Source organism: Phascolarctos cinereus, unplaced genomic scaffold (genome assembly GCF_003287225.1).
Source record: "Phascolarctos cinereus isolate Bilbo 61053 unplaced genomic scaffold, phaCin_HiC Scaffold_5;HRSCAF=322, whole genome shotgun sequence".
NCBI classification, from domain to species: Eukaryota; Metazoa; Chordata; class Mammalia; order Diprotodontia; family Phascolarctidae; genus Phascolarctos; species Phascolarctos cinereus.
In genome coordinates this window covers 273627731-273635817 of record NW_027555958.1, presented here as the reverse complement: position 1 = coordinate 273635817, position 8087 = coordinate 273627731, and the positions used below count along the sequence as shown (strand labels likewise).

The 8087-nt window shown below is 41.0% G+C and overlaps 1 pseudogene; it reads right to left on the bottom strand.

Annotated features, from left to right (window-relative positions):
- Nucleotides 1-1132: 1132 nt before the first annotated feature.
- Nucleotides 1133-3807, bottom strand: LOC110218236 (nuclear pore complex protein Nup50 pseudogene; annotated as a pseudogene).
- Nucleotides 3808-8087: the final 4280 nt, after the last annotated feature.

Genomic DNA, 8087 nt, shown 5'->3' with positions numbered 1-8087 from the left:
AAGTTTGCTTATTTATTACAACAGTGGGTTTTTTTTCTGTTTTTAATTTGAAAACAGTTCAGAGGTAGAAGGTGGCAATAGTCATGCCAAAAAAAGAGGTCCATTAAAACATTTTTAAATGCACAGATGAGAAGGAAGCAAAAACAGTTTCAAAAGTAATGTTTGGAATTTATTACATACTTTTTCAAAAAACAAGCAGTATAAAATAGGTGTTCATAGTTTTATATTCACATGATTTCAATCCTCTCTTACAATCTGCTATATATGTGCATATATGTAAATGCAAATGTTTAGGTACGTATAAAGAGAAATGTTCAAGTTCAGAATATTTAAAAAGATGGAAAAAAAGAAAAAAGCAGCACATCAGTGGGAACTCAAGGGTTATAGTAACAGAAAGTAGCCACCCCCAGTGTTATTTCTAGTGCCTGAAGTAGCATTTGCTATCTGGGAACCAATCTATGAGTGTGATCGTAAGTCAGAAAAAGTAGCTCAGAGGAGGTAGTACATAATAAGAATAGAAAAACCAGGACTCAAGCCCACATCTGGCAAGTTAACAAGTCAACAGCTTTCCTGGGCCATAGCTAGTTATTTTGACCTTTGTATGGCCACCAGACTTTGACGACTCTGGAGCAGAGAGTGAGGTCGATGACTTTGCATATATCTGCCTCACTTAAATCCAATTCACTTGCAAGTCAAGACATTACCCTCCTGATATCATTGGTCCCCTTTAAAAATGAAGGACCAAGGGGCAGCTAGGTGGCACAATAGATAGAGCTCTGGCCTTGGAGTTAGGAGGATCAGAGTTCAAACCCAGCCTCAGATACTTAACACTTACTAGCTGTGTAACCCTGGGCAAGTCACTTAACCTCAATTGCCTCACCAAAAAAAAAAAAAGCAAAATAAATAAAATATAAAAATGAAGGACCAACAACAACAACAGTGTCAGAGGTGAGATTTGAACCAAATTTTCTTCTTGCTCCCAAGCCAGTATGCTTTCTTTCGTCTTTTTTTTAATTACAACTTTTTCTTGACCATATTAATTTTCTCTCACAAAACCTTTCAGAATACTTGTAAGTTCTTAAAACTCAAAGTGGAAAGTTAAGAATAAAAGGAATAAGTGAAAGGGGGGAAAAGCAGCAACTTGGCAAGCAAATCTTTGAAATATTCTGTCTGGCACCTTCAGACTTCCTTTTTCTCCAGTAAGATTTTGTGCAATTCTTGAGCATTCTCAGTGGTCTTGACCCTGATTAGCATCATCTTAAGGATGGTGGCATTCTTGTCTTTGATTGGTAGGTTTGGGACAGACACAATGAGAATGCTTGCCTTGCTGGTTTGGAGCAGGGCATGTTGAGTGAAACCAGGGCGTTCAGAAATATGTTGCTTCAACTGGTGTCAGCTTAAACCAGGACATGTCTTCTGATTTCTGGCAGGTTTCAAGTGCAGGGTGCCCACATCCTTCTCTTTAAACTCATTACCAAATTGAAAAAATTTTTGCACAAAGACAATGCAACCAAGATTAGGAGGGAAGCAGAAAACTGGGAAAGAATTTTTACAACCAGTGTCTCTGATAAGGGCTTCATTTCTAAAATATATAGAGAACTGAGTCAAATTTATAAGAATACAAGTCATTTCCCAATTGATAGAAATTCAAGGTTATGAGCAGGCAGTTTTCAGATGAAGAAATTAATGCTATCTATAGTCATATGAAAAAATGCTCTAAATCATTATTGATTAGAGAGACACAAATCAAGGCAACTCTGAGATATCACATCACACCTATTAGATTGGCTAACATGACAAAACATGACATTGATAAATGTTGAAGCAGATGTGGGAAAATTAGAACACTAATACATTGTTGGTGGAGTTGTGAAATGATCCAACCATTTTGGAGAACAATTTGGAACTGTGCCCAAAAGGCTATAAAAATGTGCATATCTTTGACCCAGCAATAGCACTTCTAGTGCTGCATTCCAAAGAGATCATAAAAATAGGAAAATGACTCACATGTACAAAAATATTTATAGCAGCTCTTTCTGTGGTGGCAAGTAATTGGAAATTGAGGGGATGCCCATCAGTTGGGGAATGGCTGAGCAAGCTGTGGTATATGAATGTAATGGAATACTATTGTGCTATAAGAATTGATGAGCAGGCTGACTTCAGAAAAACCTGCAAAGACTTTTATGGACTGATGCTGAATGAAGGGAGCAGAACCAGGAGAACACTGTACACAGTAACAGCCACATTGCACAATGACTAACTTTGATAGATTTAGCTCTTTTCAGCAATGCAAGGATCTAAGACAACTTCAAAAGTCTCATGATGGAAAATGCTGTCCACATCCAAAGAAAGAACTTTGTGGTCTGAATGCAGATGGAAGCACACTATTTGCTCTCCTTTCCTTTTGTTGTTTTGTTCTGTCTCTTCTTTCTCGTGGTTCCTCCCATCAGTTATAATTCTTATTTACAACACGACTAATGTCGGGGATGTGGGGAGAGAAGGGGAGAAAATTTAAAGCTTATGGAAGAGAATGTTCAAAACTAAAAATAAATTAAGAAAAAAATAAACTCATTACCTTTTTTATAAAACAATTTGTACTTGAGGCAGCTAAGTGGTATAGTGGATAGAGCACCAGCCCTGGAATCAGGAGGACCTGAGTTCAAATCTAGCCTCAGGCATTTGCTAGCTGTGTGATCCTAAGCAAATCACTTAACCCAGATTGCCTCAAAAAAAAAACCCCCACCAATTTGCACTTGAGTAAAAGGCACCCTCTTCTTTGACTTCAGTCATGATTGTTTTGGGTGGGTCCTTGCTTTCTTTTTTACTATGTTTGCATTTACCAGCGGACCCTTCCAGGTGATCCTCCAACATTCTGGGGGAGAAGGAAGAGATGGGTTTCATCTGGGTTACAAATATGCCTGCATTTCTAGGGGAGAAGGAGAACTTTGCTATTATGTTGGAGCCCAAGGTGCGCAGAATATAGCTATTGACTTTCTGGCCAAAGTGAAAGGAGGCAATGGACAGGCTTCTAAAACCAGAGGCAGTTTCTTGTCAGATGATGTTTCTGTCTTCTTTACTGAGCCCTCAGCTTTGTCAGGATGAAACAAAAAGGGTGTCTCTTGTGGCAGCTTTGATGACTCCAAGGCAGGACCAGCCTGGTCCTGGCCTTACTTTCCAAATCACTGTTGCTGCTGCTCCCGTACAGCTGCTCAGTGCTCATGGTGTGCCTCTCATAGTCTTTAAAGATGGGTGTCAAGTCATAGAGTGGGCTGGTGTCTACATGCTTCATGATCCAATCTCCCACACAGCAGTTTAAGGCAGCTAAAGATCTGTGGTAAGTACTGGCACTGAATGCCTTCCTGCACGCTATGGCCAGAAGAGAAAGGCTGTCCCCATGATCTTGGGATTGGCAGCCCTCTTGTCTGCCCCTAAGAAAGAGGTAGAGTCATTGGTTGTGATACTGCCAAAGGTTACCATCGTTTCTGCCATGGCCTTGATAATGGCCAGGGTGGGTGCATATAATATACTACTGCCATTGGACAGGCTCTTGAAGAGAGCCAGTGCCATTGCCAAGCCACCAAGCCCTCCTCTTCCTCCTCCTCCTCGAGTTACCACCAAGCCTTTGAACCCTGTAAAAACCCCTCCACTTCCAGATCCAAAGGCTAAATTCCTTCGCTCTGCCTTCTTGACAGCTCTATTCTCCAAGACTTCTTCATTTCCCACTAGGATGGGTCCTGCCTCTTCCACTTTACCCTCTTGACCCCAATTCCTGTGTGTCAGCTCCTTCTCTGCATTTCTTTTAGCCATTTTCTTACACCTGTTGCAAGTAGGCAACTCCTTGCCCCTGCCAGGATGCTTTCCACTAAACCAGGATGGGGAACCTGCAGCCTCGAGGCCAAATGTGACCCTCTAGGTCAGGCCTGCACAACCTGCAGCTGGGGGTGCTTGCAACATGCCAAAGGATTTCAGGCAGCCAGCAACAAACATAAAGGAAAACATCCTTTGTACGTAGAGGAAATCCTTTAGTGTGCTCTAAGTGGCCTGTAAGTGGCAGCAAGTGGCCCACAGGCTGCAGGTTGTGCAGGCCATGCAGGCCTACCCCAGGTCCTCAAGTGCAGCCCTTTCACTGAATCCAAACTTCACAGAACAATTCCCCTTAATAAAAGAATTTGTTCTGTAAAGTTTGGACTCAGTCAAAGGGCAGCCCCCAAGGACCTAGAAGGCCACATGTGGCTTCTAGGCCACGGGTTCCCTACCCCTGTGTGACTAAACCATGCTATAGGAACTTAAATTAAGGGGGAAAAATTCATAGAAATTCTTCAGAGAGAGTAGATTCCAAGGAATATAGTATCTAGGAGACTAATAGGACTGCAATTTTGACATGAAATCTAAAGAAGACATTAACTCTCTAGGGACCTAATGGGCTTCAAGACAATAAGTGAAGCCTAGATCTGGGAAACAAAACAGAGAAAACTAACATTGTCTGAGGACAGTAATCCAACAGGTCAGGATAAGAGAAAGACAGCTCAATGGATTAAAGTCAATCTTGAAAGGACAACCTTAAAAGTCAATTTTTTTAAAGTCAACTTTAAAAGGACTGCTAGGGGGCAGCTAGGTGGCACGATAGTGCATAGAGTGATGGGCCTGGAGTCAGAAAGACTCATCTTCATGAGTTCAAATTCAGCCTCAGACACTTACTATCTGTGTGACCCTGAACAAGTCACTTAACCCTGTTTGCCTCAGTTTCCTCATCTGTAAAATGAGCTGGAGAAGGAAATGGCAAACTACTGCAGTATCTTTGCCAAGAAAACCCCAAATAGGGTTATGAAAAGTTCGGACACGACTGAAACAATTAAATGACAACAATGAAAAGGACTGTTCAATGTCTAAAACCCACACCATATTATGAAACCATGGACTATAATATCTCAACTGAGAAAGGGAGGGGGGAATAGAGAGAAATTGAGAGAGAAAGAAGATTTGAGAAGATAGGCATATGAGATGGAGGGAAAGAGGAAGAGGAACATGAGGATTCAGTAGCTCCAGTCTCAGGAAACCAAATGGTTTCAGCCACTCATCCCTGTTCTATGCCTCTTACACACAGCACCAGTCATGGCATCCCAGCCATTGCTCCTCATTGCTTCCACTCTCTTTTGGTCTCCTATACTGAGGCTCACTGCCTCTGGGGCCTGTGTCCCTGCCCACTGCTGTCATGGGGACTCAGCTTGCTGCTGGTTTCATTGCTTGATGCTGCTGGGGCCTGCTTGTGAAACTGTATTCCACTGCCTCTAGGCCCATTCTGCTAGGGCCTAGAAATTTTCCCTAGTGGTTGTGGGGCCTACAAACTGTGTGGGAAATTTTACTTCCTCAATGAAGCAAGAGCATTGTTACTGCTTGGATATGACCTCCACCACTCTTTTTTTAAAAAATTATTTTATTATTTTTTTTGGAGAGGCAATTGGGGTTAAGTGACTTGCCCAGGGTCACATAGCTTGTAAGTGTCAAGCGTCTGGTCTGAGACTGGATTTGAACTCAAGTCCTCCTGACTCCAGGGCCAGTGCTCTATCCACTGCACCACCTAGCTGCCCCCCTCCACCATCCTTTGTCAGAGATTAGCAATAACCCCTTGGTTCTTGCCCACTGCCAGTGCTACACCCCCTGGCTAGTTTACCATGTTGATGAGTTCAAGAATGTCCACGCAAATCCAAGAGTTTCTGGCTAACTCTGTCAGAGTTTTGGCTCCTCCTCCTGGCAGTGGTCATCCTCTTCAGTGCAGGAAATCTCCAAAAAATCCAGCAGAAGAGACAAAGAAGTGGCCAGATAGATAAGAGGAAAGCCAAGAGAGAACAGTGTCCCAGAAACGTAGAGAGAAGAAAGTAATAAGGAAAAGAAGGTAATCAACCATGTCAAAGGCTACAGAGAAATTAAGAAGGATGATGATTCATTTCCCAAATATATAGGGAATTGAGTTAAATTTGTAAAAATAAGAGCCATTCCCCAATTGATAAATGGTCAAAGGATATGAACAGGCAGTTTTCAGAAGAAGAAATCAAAGCTATCTATAGTCATATGAAAAAATGCTCTAAGTCACCATTGATTAGAGAAATGCAACTTAAAACAGCTCTGAGGTACCACTCAATACCTAGTAGATTGGCTAACATGATAGAAAAGGAAAATGATAAATGCTGGAGCAGATGTGGAAAAACTGGGATACTAATGCACTGTTGGCATAGTTGTGAACTGGTCTAACCGTTCTGGAAAATAATTTGGAACTATGCCCAAAGGACTACAAAACTGTACATTTCTTTGACCCAACAATACCTCTACTAGATCTGTATACCAAAGAGATCAAAGGAAAAGGAAAAAGTCCTATATGTACAAAAACATTTATAGCAGCTCTTTTTGTGGCGGCAAAGAACTGGACATTGAAGGAATGCCCATCAATTGGGGAACAGCTGAACAAGTTGTGGTACATGATTGTGATGGAATATCATTGTATTATAAGAAATCACAAGCAGAGGGGCAGCTAGGTGGTGCAGTGGATAGAGCACCAGCCCTGAAGTCAGGAGGACCTGAGTTCAATTCCGGCCTCAGACCAAACACTTGACACTAGCTGTGTGACCCTGGGCAAGTCACTTAACCCCAATTGCCTAAAAGCAAAAAAAAAAAAAAGACAAGCAGAATGGTTTCTGAGAAAACTTAAGTGAATTGATACAAAGTGAAATGAACAGAACCAGGGGAACATTATACACAATAACAGCAATATTTTAAAGATGATCAACTGTGAAAAATTTAGCAATTCTGATCAATACAATCATCTAAGACAATTCCAGAGGACTTATGTTGAAAAATGTTATCCACCTCCAGAGAGAGAATTGATGAACTCTGAGTACAGATTGAAGTATAATTTTTTTTTGCTTTTTTGCAACATAACTAATATGGAAATGTATTTCACATGTGTAATTGATATATTGCTTGCTTTCTTAATGGGTGGGGGGAGGAACTGGAGGAAGGAAGAGAATTTGGAACTCAGATTTTTTTTAAATGAACGCTAAAAACGAATAATAGATTATTTTTTTAAAAAAGAAAAATGAGGGTTAAATTTGGCAATTAAGAGATCAGAGGTAACTTTGAAGAGAGCAATTTCAGTTAAAGTTGAGGTTGGAAAATAGAATGCAAAGGTTTTAAAAAGAGAGAGAGAGGAAAAGAGGTGGAAGCTCCTATTGTAGATAGCCTTCTCAAGAAGTTTGGCTATAAAGACAAGGAGAGATATAAAAAGATTGTTAGTGGGAATGGATGAATTAAGTGAGGGGTTTTGTTTTGGGTTTTTTTTTTTGAGGATGGGAGAGATGTGGGGATGTTTGAAGGTGGTAGAGAAGCAACCAGTAGAGAGTAATTGGTTGAAAATTAGTGAGAAAGTAAAGAGGCAGCAATCTACAGAAGATGGGATAGAATAGGGTCACTTGTACAGGCAGAAAGGTTAACCTTAGCAAAGAAAAAAACTACTTCTTCTTACAAAACAGGAGTAAAGAAGGAGACAGCAGCAGAGGACATGTGAGTGGTCTGACATGGGAAACAAGTGAGAAGAGGGAATTCTTTGCAAATGTCCTCAATCTTTTCAGTGAAATATGAGGCAAGGTTCTCAGCTGAGAGGATGAGGGAGAGGGAACTATGGGAGTTTGAAGGGGGATGAAAAGGTTTGGAAAAGCTGTTGTAGTGAGCAAGATAATGAGTCAATTAGAGAGGCTAAAGCAAGACATTGCCTCACTGCCCGTTGAGATTATGTAATATAAACTTGTAGTAGATCCAATCAGCACAGATTCATACAAACATGGTAGATGTAATTCAAGTAATCCAAGACTGGGACTTGACAGGGTATGATTTTTAGAAGATAAAGGGGAAAAGACTGGAAATAAAAAGATGGAATAGAGTTGAATTGATTCCCTAAGGGGTCAAGATGGGGAAGGAGAGACTAGTTAGGGCAGGAGTGATGGCCTGAGAAAGAAATGAGGGGTGGAGAAATGAAAGGTTGCTGTGATAATGAACAAGGTTTACAGCTGCAAAGCAGAGGAAGAAGGAGAATGACA